Source organism: Macaca mulatta, chromosome 16 (genome assembly GCF_049350105.2).
Source record: "Macaca mulatta isolate MMU2019108-1 chromosome 16, T2T-MMU8v2.0, whole genome shotgun sequence".
Taxonomy (NCBI): Eukaryota; Metazoa; Chordata; class Mammalia; order Primates; family Cercopithecidae; genus Macaca; species Macaca mulatta.
In genome coordinates this window covers 12,257,968-12,278,829 of record NC_133421.1, presented here as the reverse complement: position 1 = coordinate 12,278,829, position 20,862 = coordinate 12,257,968, and the positions used below count along the sequence as shown (strand labels likewise).

Sequence of the window (20,862 nt, the reverse complement as noted above, 5' to 3'; positions counted from 1 at the left end):
TCTTAGAGGGCCTCACCCATACCCCAGCTCTGAGTGACCAAGGGTTGAAGAAAGAATCCAGGCTCAGAAAATCCCTCCCCATCCATCTTCCTCAACCAGAATTGAAAGATGGATTCAGGGCCTGGTTCTCCTGGCAGTGACCCACGTTTGCTGAACCCCAACATCCAGACCCAGTGACAATTTTTAAGGTCACCCTGGCCAGAACGTAGAGGAAGGGACCAACCGCTGGCCAGGACCAGCATGACTAACTAGGCCTGGGGAAGAAACAGATGCTTTGAGGTAGATGAACCTCATAGTGATAGAAACCAGATACAAAAGGTCACGTAGTGTGTGAAATGTCCAGAATAGGCAAATCCATAGAGACAGAACACAGATTCATGGTTGCAGGGATTGGGGGATGGGGAGAATGGAGAGGAATTGCTTAAGGGGTGTAGAGTCTACATTAGAGGTGATGAAATTGTCTTGAAACCAGATAGAGCTGATGGTTGCTGCCGCTGCTGCAGAGCTGTGGCCTTGTGGGAAAATACAGGTCTAGCTCTGCACTCTTGGACAGAGAGCAGTGGGCAGGGGTGGCCGAGAGCAGCAGTGGTGACTGGTTGGCCTGGCCTCCCAGGCACTGTGTGTTTTGGGCAGCAGGGAGTCTCCAGCCACAGGCCCCAGGAGCAAAGACTATTCCTCTCCTGTACCAATGCCTGATTAAACTGACATTTCAGGACAGCTAGGAAAACACCAGCCTGCTGAGTACTGGTTTCTAATGCAGGCCAGATTCTGTCTAGGGACAGGGCCCACTTGGGAGCCAGGCTTTGCCAGAGATCAAAGGAAGTTATTGAAGGTACTGAAGGAGGAAGGGAGGCCAGGATGGTGGCAAGCCTAAGAAGCTTTCTTTCTAAGAGGAAAGGCCAGAAGAACAGCGAGATCTTAGCCAGACAAGGTGAAAGTTCAGGGAGATCATGAGTGACATCTTCGACCATCCAGACACCAGAAAGAAACCAGATTAATTATTGACCCCCAGACAATAGAATTAGGACAAGTGAATGGAAATTAAAGAGTGGAGGTTTTACTTAACACTAAGAAAAACACTCTGGGTGGGTGCAGTGACTCACACCTGTAATCCCAACACTTTGGGAGGCCAAGGTGGGAGGATCACTTGAGGCCAGGAGTTCAAAACCAGCCTGGGCAACACAGCAAGACCCCATATCTACAAAAAATAAAAAATAAATTAGCCAGGTGTGGAGGCACATCCCTGTAGTCCTAGCTACTCGAGAGACTGGGGCAGGAGGATCACTTGAGACCAGGAGTGTGAGGTTACAGTGGGCTACGATGGCACCACCACACTCCAGCCTGCGCAACAAAGCAAGATCTTGGCTCTAAAAACAAAAACAGAAACAAAACAACAACAACAACAACAACCATGTTCTAGAAACTTAATATCTGTGAGTAGGGAGGCAGGAAGGCAGCTAGCCCATGCAGTACCCCTGTAGGAAAAAGGAAATGGTGCTCTCCAGGCAAGACCACTTACAAAAAGGCGCCCCTTCAGGCTAACACAGCCCTTAGCTCTGGACCAGGTGAGCCCAGAGCCTGTGCTGAGCCACAACCTGGGTAGGCAGCCCTGTGTGAGAGCATAATGGGCTGTCTTGGAAGCAGTGAGTTCAGCATGCTCCAGTTACTATGGCTGCATAACAAACTATGCCAAAACTCAGTGGCTTTAAACAATAACATCATTTATTTTGCTCAGAAATCTGCAGATTGGACAGGGCTCAGCAGGGATAGGCTGTCTGTGCTCACTCAGCATCAGCTGGGACAGCTTGCAGGCTGAGGCCTGAAGTCATCTGAAGGCTCTCTCTCTCTCACCCATCTGGTGGTTGATACTGGCTGAGGGCTGAGATTCAAGCTGCCGTGCCTGTCAGAGCACTCACAGATGCTTCTCCATGTCACCTGGGCTTCCTTACAACATGGCGGCTGGTGTTCCAAAGGTAAGTGGCTCAAAATAGAAAGAGCCACGTGGAAACTGTGTTGCCTTTTAGGATGTGTCTTGGAAGTCACATGATCTCTTTCTTGCCATAGTCTATCCATTGAGGAAGTCTTAAGGGGAAGGGAAATAAACTCCACCTTTAAACTGAGAGAGTGACTAGGCTCTAGAAGCACATGTGGGACTGGAACTATTGTTGCAGATACTTTCTGGAAAATATAATCTGCCACAAGGAGTGGGCGATGTGATCACCTGTCTGGCAGGGGCCTGGGTGCACACGTGAAGGGGCAGCTACTGCCTCAAACCACCCCACAAATCCAGGTTCCCGAGAGACCAATATTCGGATACTCCATTTTTTCCTATAGGCTATCACTGCAGGGTGCCAGAGTCCCACCAAAGCAATCAGTACTAAGGGGTCTCTCCTTTCCTATGGACAGGAAGGGAGGGCTTTGAGCCTCTAGTTTCCCTGACATATAACAGAAGCATCCTGATACCTCCACAGTTATTCCAAAAGTGTGGGGCTTGGAGATAGCCCAAATTGGGTTCCAATCCCGTTCTGCTGCTGTGTGCCTTTGGGAAAGCTACTTGACTACTCTGAGCCTATTTCATCAGCCTATAAAATGTGGAAGATACAGAACTGCTGTGAGGATGAAACAATATATTCTGCATGTACAGTGCCTTGCATCAGAGCCCTGATGAGGCCAGGTATGGTATTGAGAAAGGTGCTGTTGGGGGGACTTCTGCAGAGAGGGAAACTGGTACCAGCTGAGTATACAGCTGTCACACTGGTCCGTCCAGATTCAGTCCTGAAAACTTCTGCTCCATTCCCACCACGCCCTGGCCACACTTGTACCATATCCAAGGAGCAGCTCACCCAGATGCAGCGTCCCTGGACAAGGAGCTTTCTGTTCCAGAAGTTTCCCCTCTGCAGTAGCCCCACAGCAGCTGAGGAGACTAACAGGATTAGGTTAATGAGCTCCCGGCCAGGGTGGCCTTCCTGTTTCTTAGGTGCTTCCTTTTTCCAGCTGCTGATTAAGAGGCAGGCCCTGCAGGGTGCAGGTTCATTCCTTCCCACGTAATTGAATCTCCTCCCAACGCCAGCTAAGGCATGGAGAGGTTCAATACATTTCCCAAGATCATGAAGCCAGCCAGGCTGCCGTCTGAGCTCCTTGGGGACAGTTTCCAGATACTGGGAAGTATCAGACCCTTTGAAAGTGTGCTCTATTAGAAAGCTACTTTTGCATACTGGTGGCCCACCCAGCAGCTGCTTTCAGCATAAACCACAGATGAAACCTCAGCCCCTTCTCCCCAGCATCCACCCAGTGCTGTCCATAGCAGAGGCCTCAAGCTCAAAGTGCAGGACTTGGTGTCCTCACTGACAGCGGCTATGGGAATAAACTTGGAGGTGGGAGTGGCCTTGGGGGGCCCCTTCAGCTGAGCTGCTGGGGAGCAGGGGCAAGAAGCATGGGGAGGCAGCATGACTAGGTGGTAAAGCGCCGGATTCTAGAATCCAAACTCTGCCACGTACTAGCTCAGTGACACTGGGCACGTGGTAACTGCTGTGCCTCAGCTCCCTCATCTGTAAAACGACGATAATAAAATTACTTATCTCATAGGTTTGTGGTAAACGTTTAAAAAGTAATTGACACAAAGCCCTGGCCAGGTGTTTGCTGCTGGACTCCTCTCTTGGTTCCTGGATTCCCAGAAGCTTTGCCATTGCAATGATCCACAAGAATCCAGGTTGCACTTCATCCCTTTCTCAGAACTGAGCAGACAGCAGCAGCATTAGTTGCTCGTGTCTGGGACTCCATGGAACGTGTGAACCCCGGAGGCGGAGGTTGTGGTGAGCTGAGATCGCGCCATTGTACTCCAGCCTGGGCAACAAGAGCGAAACTCCATCTCCAAAAAATAGGTAAATCCTATGCAGTCTGTTAAAGGGATGTGTAGACAGTGTTTTGCAAACTGGCCTTTTGGGAGTCCAAGTGGCTCCCTGAGGTGTTTCAGTGGTTGTGTCTGGTGGGAGGGTGCCAGGGCACAAGAGCACTTGAGACTGGCAGCTTTGCACTTGCATTTCAACCAATCCAGCTCAATTTTTGTCTATTTCACCTATCAGGCTTCTGGAAAAGCTCCCTTGATGCATTCCAGAGCCAAAAAGGGCTTGCAAAACTCTGTTATAGCATAGTATAATTGCGGGAAGAGCATGAGTTTGGAGTCAAACAGATCCAGCTATCATGCTACTTCTGCCACTAAATTGGCTGTGTGACTCTAAGCAGTATACTCTGTCCGTCTGTGAAACAGGAATAGCAACGGTTCCTATCTTACTGTTACTGTCGTGGGAATTGAGATAATATGCAAAGTGCACAGAGTTTTTGGTATAAAAAGCAACAGTGAAGGTTATTTGTGATGATTATTTGCAATACAATGAGATGCAGAAATGTTCACAGAGACACTTAACATGGATTCTACACAGCACAATAATATGTGTGGAAAGGTACACACAGATCACACGTGAGAGAGAATGTATATATAAAAGCTAGCATTCATTTTTGCTGGGAGGTTGACTTGTCGGTGGTTCAGAGATAACTTTTTGCTTCCTCTTGGGGTTTGGGGTTAAAATGGGCATATATTTTAACAAAAACATTTCGCTTCTATAAATTTATCAGAAAAAAATCATGAACATGTTCAAAATGTATCATCAAGACTGCTTAGCACAGCAGGAGGCCACCTGGGGCATTAATAATGCTACATCCATAAAGGTAAATCCTGGCCAGACGCGGTTGCTCACACCTGTAATCCCAGCACTTTGGGAGGCTGAGGCGGGCGGATCACCTGAGGTCGGGAGTTCAAGACCAGCCTGACCAACATGGAAAAACCCCATCTCTACTAAAAATACAAAATTAGCACTTACTTCCATAAAGTGATTTTATAGATTGCTAAGACAGACCCTGCATCTCTGTATCTGCAGGGAAGGTCATCCGATATTAACCCACGTTCCTTTTCGCTATGTCCCCACAGTCGGACAGAGGCAGACTTTATCTCTAGCCTACACAAGAGGTAGGATTTATATCATCTTCAGCATTCATCTTGTCCGCTAATGTTGGACATTGAGGAGATGATATATTCATGTCAATATGATATATTTGGGATTGCTTAAACCCAACAGAGAATTTCTCATGGGAGCTGACGGAAGGATGCCAGCATCCCCTAAGCCCTGAGGACAAATATCTCCAAAATGGAGTGTGGACGAGATGGCCAAATGTGCCAGTCACTTTTTCTGTCTCCTTCGATAGAAATGCTTTTGCTTATTATGGGATGTCCTTGATATTGTGATAGGAAAGGACAGAATAGGAAAGGAATTTTAGAGTGTGAGAAAGGTCATGGCCCATATAAAACTATCTCAGTCCTGGGCGCTGTGGCTCACGCCTGTAATCTCAGCATTTTGGGAGGCCGAGGCGGGCGGATCACTTGAGGCCAGTAGTTCAAGATCAGCCTGGCTGACAAGGTAAAACCCCATCTCTACTAAAAATACACACATACACACACACACACACACACACACACACACACACACACAAAATAGATGGTGTAGTGGCAGGCGCCTGTAATCCCAGCTACTCAGGAGGCTGAGGCAGGAGAATCGCTTGAACCTGGGAGGCGGAGGTTGCAGTGAGCAGAGATCACACCCCTGCACTCCAGCCTGGACGAATGAGGGAGACTCCGTCTCAAACAAAAACAAAAACAGAAAACGATCTCAGTTTTATATGAGGCTACATTATCTGGCAGCCATCAGGAGGTCAATGAAATGTCTTAAAAAATCTTCAAATCAGACTGACCCCTGTCCTTTCCACTCTAAGAACACCACAACTACGGATAGGAGTGTGGGTGAGTGCGTTTTGCAGAGAATTCAAGGGTTGACAGGATCCAGGTCAGGTGTCCAGGCCTGGTGCAGAACTGTCCAACAGAACTCTCTGGGAGGGTGGACATGTTCTATGTCTGTGCTCTCCCACAGGGCAGCCACTAACCACATGCAGCCAGTCAGTACTTGAATATAGCTCATGGAACTTGGTGAATATGTTGCTGTTTTTCATGTTAATGATATATATTGAAGCACCTGTATGTAGCTCGTGACTACCTTCTTGGGCAGCTGAACACAGTGGTTAAGAACACTGTCTGGATCCAGACTGCCTGGGTCTGAATGGCAGCTACGCTCACACTTACTTTGGGTAACTTATTTAACCTCTCTGTGCCTCACTTTTCCCAATCCTTAAAATGGGAATAATACTAGTCTCCAGGCTTCTTCCCAGAATCACATGAATTTCCATACACACTGTGCTCGTAACAGCTCATAGGAAGCTTTCTCTATGCTGTTGTGTGGATTTTCTCTATTTGCCCCTCCTGATCCACTCTCCACTCCTCTCTGCTCCGTGCTCCAGTCGGTCAGCCTTTATGGACCACATCGATGGTGCCCATTCCTTTGGACTTGCAGCTGACTGGAACCAGCCAGTAAGAAGCACTGACAGGAAACTGAAGGCAGGAGGGAGGAGAAAGAGGTCAGGGTATTTACTCCCCATTCTCTCCTTGCCTGGTTCCAGTGGTGTCCCTCTCCACTCAAGGCCACAGCCCCTGCCACGCAGCCCTCTCCTCCAACAATCCTTTCCAGATTCCAGTTCCAGCTCCAGCTCCTCGCCCCTGGAGCCTGGAAGTGGTAGGGATTGGCTCCTGGTTACTGTCAGCCGAGGTGCTTCCTCAAAGCCCTTGATTGGCTTCTCTTCATTCTGTCCACACCCTGGTAAAGAGTTCCTTGACTGGACTCTCCACAATGGCTGCACCTGAGGGTGCTTTTTCACCTTCTGCCGGACCTGATATGGAGTCATTGTTCTGCCACTGTTATCATTTCACCACCCCTCAAACAGCGAGGCAGCCAGTGAGTGTGCAGGGGCCTTAGAGGCGTGCCCAGCACTGGTTGGCTTCTCTTTTTGATGCACCTCCAAATCTTATTCACTGATCTCAGCTGGTTGGCTGGGGACCGTTAGACGTGGGAGATGATCATTAGTGAGAAGAAAATGTGTTTTCTCCACAAGAATCCCTATCCCCAGAGGACAGTTGGATGCACTTAGTTAGCCAGTCAAAGCCACAGAACGTTCTAATTGCTGCATTTCTGAGTTTCACATGGGGATACTGAAAGCTTAAATCCATTTATACATTTTCTCTGCTCCAGTGGGAGCAGGTCCCTACCCCCTCCACAAACCTGCCTACCTGTCACACCCTTACTCACAGCCATCCTGAGGACAGACAGGATTAACTAGGTCTCTCCTTAAAGAAGATACACAAGCTGTGACTCTGCCATTGGGTCTCATTGGCTGGAATGACAAAGCCAACAGCCAAAGTTAAGGGTTGGGTTGCCAGGTGCTTGGGGTGGGACCAAGGGTGGACTTAAATGAGACTGAGATGAAAGCTGGAATGGCAGCGTTGAGCCTTGGGGTGATTTGCTCCTGTATCAGCAAATATTTACCATTTGTAGGTGCTGGTGTGTCTGTGGGGTTTTCATACTTGTAAGTGTCAAAGAAAGTCCACTCTGGTAAATTTAAGGAGAAAGGTAGTAAATTGAAAGGATATCAAGTGGGTCCCCAAATGGGCACAAATACCAGAGAACCAGATTCTGAGAATGGGAAGCTGATAGGGAGGCTAAGCCAAGTTCATGCCAAAGAACCAGCCGCCCTCCCCCACCATGTGAGTGTTGGGCTTCCCGGCTCACCACACCACAGTTGCTTCTGGGACCTGGACCCTTGCAGATGCCACCACCAAAGCATTCTCCACCCTCTCTACTGCTTTGGGTCACCAGCTCCTGATTCAAAGTCTCGGGTTGGTGAGACTGCTTGACTGAGACAAGGCCACATGCCCATGTCCCCTGTGCCAGGGAACTGGCAAGCAGAATTTTGCAGGTTCTATGGAGAAATGGGTTTTGTCTCTCATCAAGATGCTATGGCAGGGTTAGATGCACATGGTGGCACACACATGTGGTCCCAGCTACTCAGGAGGCTGAGGCAGGAGGATCACTTGGGCTCAAGAGTGCAAGGCTGCAGTGAGCTATGACCGTGCCACTGCACTCCAGGCTGGGTGGCACAGCAAGACTCTGTCTCTAAAAAAACATAAATAGGCCTGGTGTGGTGGCTCATGCCTATAATCCCAGCACTTTGGGAGGCCGAGGCAGGTGGATCACCTGAGGTCAGGAGTTTGAGACCAGCCTAGCCAACATGGTGAAATCCCGTCTCTACTAAAATTCCAAAAACTAGCCAGGCATGGTGGTGGGCACCTGTAATCCCAGCTACTCAGGAGGCTGAGGCAGGAGAATTGCTTGAACTCAGGAGGCAGAGGTTGCAGTGAGCTGAGATCTCGCCACTGCACTGCAGCCTGGGTGACAGAGCAAGACTACGTCAAAAAACAAACAAACAAAAAAACAATAACAACAACAAAAAACCACAAATAAGTAATAATTTTAAAATTAAAAAGTGAAAAAAAAAAGATGATATGGCAGGGGATTCCTCTAAAATAGGACAGGGGTGAGGTGCTGAAGAGCCATTACAAGAGCATATACGTGGATAAATAGCACAGCCAGTGGCGTGAAGGAACGGACACTCTGGACCGGTAAGTCTCCAATGTTAACGTGCATGTGGATAAGATCACCTGAGCTGCTGAGAGAGGTGGCTCACACCTGTAATCCCAGCACTTTGGGAGGCCGAGGCAGGCAGATCATAAGATCAGGAGTTTGAGACCAGCCTGACCAACATGGTGAAACCCTGTCTCTACAAAAAATACAAAAATTAGCCACGTGTGGTGGCAGGCACCTATAATCCCAGCAACTCAGGAGGCTGAGGCAGGAGAATTGCCTGAGCCTGGGAGGCGGAGGCTGCAGTGAGCCTAGACTGCGCCACTGTACTCCAGCCTGGGTGACAGAGCAAGACTCCATCTCAAAAAAAAAAAAAAAAAAAAAAAAAAAGAGATCGCCTGGGCTAGTTCAGTAGATGTCCAGATTCACCACCCACCTCAACAGGCCTATGGCAGGGTCTGGTAATATCAATGACTTTGAGACAGGTGGTTCCCGACTCAGAGTCCTCTGAGAGTACAGAGAAGGTTCTGACCTGTTCCAAGGAGATAAGCCGAGTCTTGAAGAAGAAAGTGGGGAGGGGAGGTGAAGAGGAAGATGGCAACTTGGGCAGATGGAATGGGGTGAGCAAAGGCACCAGCATGAGATCCAGCATAGGGTACGTAAAGGAATTCAAAGAAACAGAAACTTACAAGAAACTAAAATGGCAAGAATGGGTAAAGTCTGGGAGGCGGGTAGGGGCCTGGGTTACCAAGGAACCTTTGATATCATTCCAAACTACTTTGGCTTTATCCTTTAAACCAATATTTTACACAGAGATTGTGACCCTCTGTGGATCATGAAATCAGTGTACTGGGTCCTTGGCCATCAGTTTTTAAAAGTGATACAGAATATACACTCAAACTCAGGTCATTTTTGTGTGTATTTGTTTGTTTTGAGACAGTCTCACTCCGTCACGCAGGCAGAGGGATGTCACCATCACAGCTCACTGTAGCCTCAACCTCCCAAGCCCAAGCGATCCTCCCTCCTCAGCCTCCCCAGTAGCTGGTATTACAGGTACACACCATCACACCCAGCTAATTTTTGTATTTTTTGTAGAGATGGGGTTTTACCATATTGCCCAGGCTGGTCTTGAACTCCTAGGCTCAAGCAATCCTCCCGCCTCAGCCTCCCAAAGTGCTTAGATTACAGGCATGAGCCATCGTACTTGGCCTCAGGTCAGTATTGATTCTTCTAAATTTTACCTCTGTTATATAAATAAGTGTATTGTAAAATCAGTTGCAAAATGTAAAATAAATTTCTTTCAGTGGTCAAGGTCACAAATCTGTGAGCTTCTCTGTGCCCTTCCCATACCTGTCCCTTTTGATTAATTTAGCCAAAGCCATTTTCTTACTACCCAAACAAACAAACAAAAAAGACAGAAAGCCATTTGCTTACTGCCCGGACTAGTGAAAAACCCTAATTGATAAGCAACGCCCACTCTGTTGACCTTGTGCCTCTGGGTGATGATTAATGAGCTCAAGTTTCAAAGTGCCCTGCAACTATTTAGTGCTGGATAGATGTAAAGAATTAGAACCAGACAACACTGCCATCTCCCTTAAGTCCTTAGGATGCCATTTATTCATTTGCTCAGTCAGTGAACTTCCAGCGAGGCACCGTGGTGCTAAATTTGGCTATAAAGAGTACAGGGATGAATACCGCATGGTTCTGAAGCCACACACACGCACAACTGTGATCCGCAGTCAACCGCAATCTATGATCCCCCTTTGCAGATGAGGGAGCATTTGTGTGGATGTGAAAAAGCCAAGGTGGGATTTGGATTGAGATGGGCCAGGAGACAGGAGGAGGACAATGACCAGGCAGAGGGGACAGGCATGAGCAATGCCCCAGAAGGGGTCCCCCTGCTAGACTACTCAGTGGCTGCAAACAGCCTGCCATGCATTCCTCGTGCTCTGGACAAGAGAAACGGGGTGGGGAGGGGCCAGCTGAGGCCTTCTTGATGGGGGCAGAGGGCTTAGCTCAAGGAGGTATGAAAATCAGGGCACAGACTTGAGCTGATACATAGCTGGAGCACTTAGGAAGGAATCTGGGGGGCTTAAAAGTTGTCCCATTAAAGGGAGGGGAACAGAGTAGACTCGTGGCTCAAAAATAGGTATTGAGTGCCTTGTCTTCATAGCCCTCTCCAACTGCACCAGCAGAACTGGTTACAGCCTCCTCTGTGTCATCCCTCTGCTTCCCCAAGGGTAATCATCCCTTCCTTGCTTGTTTCCCCCAAACTCTGAAAATCCAAGAGGACAAGAACAGTATCTTGTTCACTGTGCCTGTTACATGGTGCCTTGGATTCAGCAGATGCTCCATAAATGTCGAATGAATGAACGGACCGGCCCAACGTCCCTCTTCCCCAGTCTTCCCCTTGACATATCAGACCCAAATGCCATATACACTTCCAGTCTGCCTCAGAATCTACCCACTTGGTTCTTTCTCCTTGGGGCTGTGTGCAGAGCTCTTGTTTACCCTGTAGATAAGCAGAGCCCAGGTCTGGTCAAAGGGAGGTGACCACATGGCCGTGAACCGGGCAGTGGTGGGAAATCCCAGCCTGGCCCCAGGCTGCCGGGCCCAATGCCACCCGCAAGCGCCTTCCCAACACACATAGGAAACTCCTGGGGATAGAAGACCCCCGTTTATTTAGCTTCAGCCTGAAGGACTACCCTTCCTTTGGATGGAAGACAGTGGGTGGGCGTGCCTGCCCGGGTCCTTCTACCACATCACATTCTACCAGACCCCTTCAGGGTCTGAAAAGGGGTCGGCAGACATTTTCTGAAAAGAGCCAGAGAATGAATATCTCAGACTTTGCAGACCAGATGGCCTCTATCGCAACTACTCAGTTCCACCCTTGTAGCAAGAAAGCAGTAGAAAGATGACAATGAATGGGTGGGGCTGTGCGTTCCAGTGAGCCCTTATTTATAAAAACAGGTGGCTGGCCTGATTGGGCTTGAGGACAGTAATTTAGAACTTGGCCCTGCCAAGTCCCCACAGAGTCCACTCCACCCCCGGGACAAAGAGTTCTAGAGCAGCAGTTCTCAATGTAGGAGTGATTTAGCCCCCGGTAGGGGACATCTGGCCAGGTTTGGTGACATTTCTGGTTGTCGCATCTGGAGGAGGGTTACTACTGGCATCTGGTGGGTACAGGCCAGGGATGCTGCCCAGCATCCTACAGTGCACAGGGCACACAATGAGGAATTACCCAGCCCAGCATGTCCATAGTGCCCAGGTTAAAACACCCTGCTCTAAAGCAGTGGCTCTCAGAGTAGGGTCATTATCATCTGGGAAATTGGTAGAATGGCAAATCATCTACCTGTCCCCTGCACTGAATAGGAAACCCTGAGGGTGGGGCCCAGCAATGTGTGTTTTGACAGGCCTTCCAGGTGACTCTGATGCTTGCTAAAACTTGAGAACGCTGCTGAAAGAGACCAAGGGGGCTGAAGGAGAGGGAGGGAAGGAAGGCAGGACGGGCAAACTCAGAACCCCCACCACATGCCAGGCTCTGAGCCAGGTAGGGGCCTCCAGGGCAGTGAGACATTGACAATTAGGAGACACAGAGAGAAGCCTCAAGGTGGCAGCAGGTGGAATGGAGGAGCAGGGAGGGGGCCAACCCCAGACACAGGGTCCAGGCGAGGCTCCCAGGATGAGAGGGCTCAGCTAAGTCTAGAGGAGATGGAGGAGATCCCAGACCAAGGCGGGTGAGGACAGCAGTCTGGGCGGGGAGAACAGGGTGACATAGAAAGGCAGGGAAACCAGAGAGAGAGAGAGAGAGAGAGAGAAAGAAAGGGAAAGAGGGGGAGGAAAGGAAAAAGAGCAGGGAGGGGGACAGAGAAAGGGGGAGAGAGAGAGAAGAGGGGTAGAGAGGAAGAGAGAAAGGGAGAGAGAGAGCGAGGGAGAAAGGGGAGAGGGAGAGAGAGAGGAGGAGGAAGGGTAAGAGACAGGGAGGGAGAAAGGGAAAGAGAGACGGAGGGAGAAAGAAAAAAGAGAGGGAGAGGAGGAGAAAGAGAGAGGGAGGGAGAAAGAGAGGGAGAGGGGAAGGATAGAGAGGAAGAGAGAAAGGGAGAGAGAGAGGGAAAGGAAGGGGGGAAAGAGAGAGCAAGGAAGGGAAAGAGACAGAGCGGGAGGGAGAGAGAGGAGAGGGCCTACAGAGAGAGAGATAAAAAGGGAGAGAGGGAGGGAGGGAGAGTGCGGGAGAGAGAGAGATCCCTCTGGGAAACTGCAAGATGTTTAGCAGCCTCTAAGAGGCAGGGTTGTGGGGTGGGAGTTGGAGTGAAGCCAGACAGAGTGGCAACAGCCAGGACAGAGGGGCCCTGTTGTTGGCCAAGCAGCTCACAGTGGTTCTCAGCCCCTACTCAACCCACGAATCACCTGGGGAGCCTTAAAAAAAAGTAGCCAATGCCCCAGTCTCATTCAAGATCCACTGAGTCAGAAAGCGACTAGAAGACCTGCAGGGCGACATTAAAATGTTCTTAAAACTCCCAGCTAATTCTTCTGGGCTCCCACGGTGGAGAGCACCTGAGCTGTAGCTGAGGAAGGAGGGAAGACATTCCCTCTATTTCCTTTGATTCTCGAGGCATTCCATTTTAAAAATAAGAAAATCAAGGCTCAGAGAAACTAAACGACTTTTGCAAAGTCACAGAGCAAGTTGGTGACGGGACTGAGATCTCAGAGACACAGGACACAAAGATCCCGGGGCAGGCAGGAAGAGCCCAGCAGAGCTTCTTTGTCCACCTCTGTGGGGGGGTGGAGGAAGATGATGAAGGAAGGCTCAGAGGATCTTGACTTATATCCAACCACCGAGTGAACAGCCTGGGCTTGCAGAGGCCTGGGCTCCCCAGTCAGTGGCCTTTCTCGACTCCTCTCCCAAGTGACACAAAATGGGCCCTGCATCCACTCCTTCCCCTAAGCCTCTCTCTACAGGTTGGACCCAGGCACGCTTCACTTTTTGGTGAGGTTGGTTCCATTTTGCAATGACAAATGCTTCCCTGGGCGACGACAGCTAAGGGGCTGTTGGAAGCTCTTTGCGGTTTGCAAAGCGATTTCACTCAACGTTAAAAGGCCTCCCGTGTGCTGGCTCTGTGTTCAAATGTGGATTATACAGGTGGTCAGCTTTCCAGTGTAAGAGATGGGAATGTAATGAGATAATAATGCGACCAAGGGTAGCCCCAGGTGCTCCAAAGGGTACAGGTAGATGAGGAGGACGAGCCCCCAGGAGTGCACGCAGACTCAGAAAGCTGCCGGGAGGAGGGACAGCTTGAGAAAGGAACAGCAGGGCCCCCAGGTGGAAGAGGAGGAAGGGGAAGAAAGGCCTTCTGCATAGTCTTATTTACTTCTCACCACAATCCTGAAAGGTAGAGCTATTGTCTCTGTTTTATAGCTGAGAAAACTGAGGCTCAGAGAGGTTATGTAACTTACCCAAGGTCACACAGCAAGGAGCTGGCAAAGCTGAGACTCAGGCTCCCCAGGAAGAATTCCATGCCCTCTGCTGGCAGCATGGAAGTGACTAGAAGTCAGGAGGGGACTTGGAGCACGGCTTTTACATTAAGGGCCTGCAGAAAAGCAGATAGCCATCCAGTTACTGCAGTAGCCAGAATTTTTCCAGCATCCCTCCCCATCTTAATTTTTATAATTTCTCCTTCAGGGGAAGATCAGCCAACTGAGGCAATTATTCCAAGTTTCAAATAGACATAACCCTGGGAGGTGAGAATTCTTTTTTTGTTGCTATTTGTTTGTTTTGAGACAGAGTCTCGCTCTGTCGCCCAGGCTGGAGTGCAGTGGCGCGATCTCAGGCTCACTGCAAGCTCCGCCTCCCGGGTTCACACCATTCTCCTGCCTCAGCCTCCCAAGTAGCAGGGACTACAGGCGCCCGCCACCACGCCCGGCTAATTTTTTTATATTTCGTTTAGTAGAGACAGGGTTTCACTGTGTTAGCCAGGATGGTCTCGATCTCCTGACCTCGTGATCCGCCCGCCCTGGCCTCCCAAAGTGCTGGGATTACAGGCGTGAGCCACCACACCCGGCCGAGAATTCTTGTATAAGTCTTTTCTTCGTGAGGGACTTCACAGAGGACTCCAAGATAACCACTCCTGTTCTTGTCCCCAGCCCCTGCCTGCCCCTGCTGATATTCTAAACTGGAAAATACTTGTGATTTGAATGTTCTCCCTGTGTAAATTTTCTTCCCTGGCATACTTTCTCCTAGATTTCAAAAGGGAACCAAAGATGTGTATCTTTGCAATTTAATTAAAATGTGTTTGCTCGCTGGTTAATAAAGACAAGCTTCACCACCGCTCACACCTTTTTCTGTGCATTTTCCCAGCGGTTTGAAGCATCCCCTCGATGGCTAACTGGGCCGGGCAGTTATCCAAGGTAGAGGGGGACCTGTGCTGCCAGAAATGCAGCGACCAGGGCCCCCAACTGCCTGAATGATGCCAGTACAGGACTCCCTAGTTGGGACCCAAATTAAACAGAAAGGAGGACATCCTGGGTGCATTAGATGAGCAAATAGTACAAATGTCATTCACTCTTTACACAGAAGGAAATTGCCCAAGGAGCGGATGGTTCCCTTGATGAGTGGCTTTGAGATCACAGGACAGAAAAATGGAAAGAGTGAGCAGCCACTGTCTCCCAGGCAGCCCTTCCCGGCCAGCCCCTTGGGGAAAAAAGCACAGACTCCTGGAAACAGCGGAAGTGTGGGATCTGCACAGCCTCCTGGAACAAAGAGGGTCAGAAAAGAGGTCAGCAGTCCGTGTCCCAAAGCACATCCTTCCTGGATGATTTTCTTTATCCAAGCTGACTCACACACCCTCACCCAACCCCACCCAACCCCACCCAGGACTCCCAAACCAGCGGGTCCTTTATGTGTTTTCTTAGAGCGCAGGTGGTAGGGAGATAGAGCACCTCGAGCGGCCTGAGTGGTCCAGCCAGCCCCAAGTTCAAGTATGGCCTTCACTTCAGACTTGGTTCTTAAAAGACCATATTTTCTAGAAAAATGGAGGAGGAGGAAACGTGAGGCCAGCAACTAGGAGGCAAGTCAGAGAGTGGAGGCAGCCAGGCGGGTCCTAACAGAAAAGGCGGGGGCAAATCCTCACATCATCAAGTCCCGTTTGTCTTCAGCACAGGCAGTGTATTGGGGCATGTTCTTCACTTCTCAGAGCTCCACATGCCTCATCTGTGGAATCGGTCACTTACAGTTCCTCCCAAGCCGTACAGGTGCTAAGGGGCTCCCACACCTGAGCACACAATAAAGGCTGCTCCTCCCTTGCTCCATCCTCCTCCATCACAGGCGCCTGGTAATTTCTCCCGCGTGCCTCTGCTTTGCAGAAAATTCCTATTAGTCCTTAGCTTTCCTGGGAGTGGATGGCTCTCCCAACCCAATAAAAAACTACTGAAGGCCGGGCGCGGTGGCTCACACCTGTAATCCCAGCACTTTGGGAGGCCGAGGTGGGCGGATCACCTGAGGTCAGGAGTTCAAGACCAGCCTAGCCAACATGGTGAAACCCCGTCTCCATAAAAATATAAAAATTAGCCAGGTTTGCTGGCAGACACCCGTAATCCCAGCTACTCTGGAGGCTGAGGCAGGAGAATTGCTTGAACCCAGAGGCGGAGGTTGCAATGAGCCGAGATTGTGCCACTGCACTCCAGCCTGGGCAACAGAGCGAGACTCTGTCTCAAAACAAAACAAAACAAAAAAACTACTGGAGGTCAAGGACTGTTTTAAATTCCCCACTGTTGCACAGCGTATTCAACCCATATCTCAACCAACTTAATATTCCCAGAGATATACACATGTAAGTGGCTCAATAGATAGATACAGTGGAGATACCAAAGTATACCTATTGAATGAATCAGTGAGTGAATGAATGAATGAATGTAGCCTCTGTGTAGCCTCCTCCCCAGGGTCCTTTCTCTGGGCCTTTGTAGCCCAGAGCTCTGAGTAATGGCTCCAGTGGGGTGGGCCGCCAGGCTGCTGTCCTCCAGAGAGAAGGGGCAACAGCACGTCCAGAAGCTCCCCAGGGTAAACACTGACACAATGCCCACAACAGTACTGGGAGACTCTTTTGTCTCATCTGCCCTTTGTCCGCGGTTCATGTGCCCTGGGGCTGCTAGGAGCCTGTGCCGTTGCTAGGGAACCACCTCACTGATCATTCAGGAAAGGAGGACCTACAGTCACCAGGGGTCAGAGGCCCAGTTCTGCTCCCTGCTGCTGAGAGGACCCTGCGGCGATTTGTGATGAGACCAAATGAGCCCTCACCTGGACCATCGCTTGTACTAACCGAGAGCTTTGTCCTGTGCCCAATACAGTTTACCCACGGGATGAAATTAGAAGCCCAGGTTCTCCTGGAAAGGAACAATGGCTTCCAGTCCCTCCTCTCCAGGGAGAGACAGCAGTGACTGCTCAGTCCTGTCTAATGAAGGAAGTGATGGCCAGGCCGCAGCCTCAGGGAGGCTGGGAAGTATGCAGTGGTGTTTTTGCCCTGATGTGTAATCCCCAAGGGAAATGGATAAATGAGTTTTCCCACTCCCTTTTCTTCTTTAAATATTTTTTTAAGAGACAGAGTCTTGCTCTGTCGCCCAGGCTGGAGCGCAGTGGCGTGATGATCATGATTCACTGCAGCCTTAACCTCCTGGGTTCAAGCAGTCCTCCCACCTCAGCTTCCCTAGTAGCTGGGACTATAGGCACGAGCCACCACATCCAGCTAATTTTTAAATTTTTTGTAGAGATGGGGTCTCACTGTGTTGCCCAGGCTGGTGGTCTTGAACTCCTGGCCTCAAGTGATCCTCCTGCCTCTGCCTCACAAAACATTAGGACTATAGAAGTAAGCCACTATGCCTACCCCCTCTCCCTTTTTAAAACCACGAATTCTCCACCAGGGGTGATTCTGACTCCCCGTCCTCCCCAGGGTCATGTGGCCACATCTGGAAACATTTTTGATTGTCACTCAATGCTGGTAAGATTCTCCAAGTCATGACGAAACACAGATGTCCTTATAAATGATCCCATCACCAGGAATTTGTTTTCTAAATCCTTACAACAGCCTAAAGTGTGGTCATTATTATCCCCGTTACAAATGAGGAAACTGAGGCACAAAAGGGCTTGTTGAAGAGCACGGTTGCAGGTGAGGTTCCCGGAGAAGCAGACCCTGAGACAAAGCTCCGTGTGCAGGACTGCCAGGAAAAGACGGGAAACATTGAGCTGCGACGCCGTCTTAAAGAAGGTCTCAGTCAACCCTGAGGAGTTTTGGAGCTGAGCTGACCCTTTGGAGTTGTCTCAGGTTGGGTAGAGGGAACCAGGCCTTTATACCCTGGCTTGGATCAGTCCCCGATCACAGGCTGCCCCCGGAAAGAGGCATGACTTTGGGACAGGCCATTTTTTTTTTCAGGTGAGGCAATCCAAGGCTGACAGCTGAAAGCCACCTCTGGCGGAACTCCCAGGACCTGGGCAAGTAAGTCCTTCATTCCTGAAGAGGAGTCTGGGTGCATTTCACAGCATCTACCAGTCACTTCACTAATAAGGCCAGAGGTGGAATTGTGTCCAGATCCTCTGCTCACCCCCTTCCCTTTGCCATCAAGTCTCTGTCCTCAGCCTCTGAGGACAGGGGGACCAAGAGGCCCCAGGAAAAGAACTCAAGTAACCTCCATGACTGGAGTTTCTAGCTAGACTAGAACTCAGCTGCAGGAGTGAGGACTGGACAAGAGAAGCCCAATTGTAGGGCTTGGGACAGTGCAGCTGCAAGGCCCAGAAAGGAAGAGAACTTGCTCCTGGTCACAGGATGAACCACCTTTTACACCCTCAGACCCCATAGTCTGACTTGGCCCCCTGCACTCTCTCCCCTTCCAACCCCTACAGACCCTTACAGGATGGTTCCATCTCATTGCTGCAGGACTCAGAACCTAGAATTTACATAATCATGGGATTTTCGCACTGGAAGTTAGTAATCTCCAGTGTTTTCCCCTGAGGAGTTGAAACCCAGGTACGCACCGTGCGTTCCCAACAACACGGGAGTAACTCCTCTGGGGACACAAAGCTAGAGGTGCCACTGGAACCCAGGTCTCCCAACTCCAAGGTCCTGGAACCACGACATGCTGCTGCAGGCAGCAAGACAGACAGACAGTGCTGCTTTACCAGGCACCACCCTGCCCTTTCCTCTCTGTGCCCAGCCTCCCGTACTCCTCAAACAGTGCGGAGGTGAAGAGCTCCTCTTCGCCCCTGTGCTCTGCTCATTCCTGCTCATTCTCAGGTTTCCTGTTCCCTACCAGGCTTTTTCAGACCGCCCCCTTCCCACCCCCACCACCATCACCACCACCCAGGCTAGGTCAGCTTCCACCCCACTCCTCGCTTTATTTTCCCATGACATCCTGTAATGATCCATCATGCATATTACTGTTATGTGGTTAATCAACCACTGTGCAATTGGTTAATATGTTCGTGGTTAATCAACCACTGTGCAATTGCTTAGTCAACGTCTGTCTCATTAGAATATAAGCTCCCATGACTGTGAGACCAGAGCTGTGTTATCCACCAGTGTGCCCTCTACCACCAAGAATGACTGAACTAATGAAGAGTCCATGCTGTCTTATATGTTCTCCAATTCTTAGCCACAGTTGTCCTGACTTCTTAGACAAATGTCAAATGCCTCAAAGGCACAGAATGAGATTTCGTGAGTGTCCCCACCTCCTGAGCACCTAGTCCAATGTCAAGCACAGAATGGCCAATCGCTGATTGATTGATTGATTGCTGCCTGAACCTCCGGGACACCCCCATCAGGAAAGGGAGTGAGGGATTCTTGTGCTTCTCCAAAGACTGAAGGGCAGAGGCCTCAGAAATTTCTGGACTGAGCCTCGGCGGAGGGGAGGAGGTAATTAGCTCGAATCACATTAACGTGGTTCTCAGGAAATGGCTGCTGAATTAGACATTCCAGCCACAGCAGCTGCCTCTTTTTAATAGGACATTAATGCTCATTGTGAGCAATTACTGTATTTGCAATGGTTTCTTAATGTTCAGCTTCTGGAGCCCTGAAAGGAAAGGGCTTTGTGTTTCCAGTAACCAGCTCTCCACTTGAAGGCAGAGGAATGAGCTGGGGAAATGCTCCTGGCCAGATCAGGGAGCCAACGCCCCAGTCAGTCTGGAGAAGGAGCCAGGGACTCCAGGCTCCTGTGCCTGGCTTCTCTGACCAGCTGATACCTCCAGGACCTTGTTAAGAGTGGGTCTACACAGGAATGTCTCCATGCACAAGGGAGCCTCACTGAATCTTCTCTACTGCTCCCTGCAGTTATGCAGCTGCCTAAAGCCAGTCCCTGCTAAGTGCTCCTAACAGCATCCGGTACCTCTCCCAGCACAATGCTTACCATACTTATCATTTTGATTCTAATAGCATTTCCCCTCTTGATTTTAGAGTAATTAAGGTTCACTGCAAAAATAAAGCAAAGTGTAAAATAGGCCAACAGATCACATCTCTGACGTTTTCCTATGCATAGGCACACATAAAGATATGTAAAGTCTGGCTTTAAAAAATGGAGCCGGCCGGGCACGGTGGCTCACGCCTGTAATCCCAGCACTTTGGGAGGCCGAGGCAGGCGGATCACGAGGTCAGGAGATCGAGACCATCCTGGCTAACACGGTGAAACCCCGTCTCTACTAAAATTACAAAAAAAAATTAGCCAGGCATGGTGGCGGGCGCCTGTAGTCCCAGCTACTCGGGAGGCTGAGGCAGGAGAATGGTGTGAACCCGGGAGGCGGAGCTTGCAGTGAGCCGAGATCGCGCCACTGCACTCCAGCCTGGGCGACACAGTGAGACTCTGCCTCAAAAAAAAGAAAAAAGAAAAAAAAAAATGGAGCCAATCCAACCATCCACTCTGCTATGGGACAATGGGGTGACCACTTTGTTTTAATTGCTTATGTAATTGTCTGCCTTTCCCTATGAGGTGTAGCCTCAGCTTGGGCAGCACCCAGCCAGGCTTACTACTGCTTGTTGGCAGAGTACCTAGCACATGGCAGTCACCCCACACATGATAGCTGACTAGATGGCGTGTCAGGTAGGATCCTTTGCATTGCAAGCAACCCAATTAAAGCACCCAATTAAAACTGACTAAAGGAATGTAATAGCTAAAAAATCTTGGATGTTCAGAAATAGTTCTAGCTTCAAATGAGACTTGATCCAGTAACTCAAACCATGTCATCCACCACCTAATCAGCCTTTCCCTCTCTCTCTGTACCTGTCTCCCACTCCATCCTATCTTGTGTGGCTCC

At 49.8% G+C, this 20,862-nt stretch overlaps 2 long non-coding RNA genes across 5 annotated transcripts in view; one reads left to right on the top strand and one right to left on the bottom strand.

Moving 5' to 3' along the window:
- Positions 1-20,862, bottom strand: part of LOC144335337 (uncharacterized) — a 273,701-nt gene that overhangs the window by 234,614 nt on the left and 18,225 nt on the right. For all 3 annotated transcript variants that reach the window (XR_013406113.1, XR_013406114.1, XR_013406115.1), the window contains exon 2: positions 14,031-14,164. This is a non-coding gene — a long non-coding RNA (uncharacterized LOC144335337). The remainder of the gene's footprint in view (positions 1-14,030; positions 14,165-20,862) is intronic.
- On the top strand, positions 1,793-20,059 carry LOC144335338 (uncharacterized). Of its 2 annotated transcripts, XR_013406116.1 has the most exons (4): positions 1,799-1,973; positions 3,586-3,881; positions 15,148-15,349; positions 17,996-20,059. It is a non-coding gene; the product is annotated as an uncharacterized LOC144335338 (long non-coding RNA). The 2 variants fall into 2 exon arrangements; XR_013406117.1 differs by lacking the exon at positions 15,148-15,349 and having other exon boundaries at positions 1,793-1,973.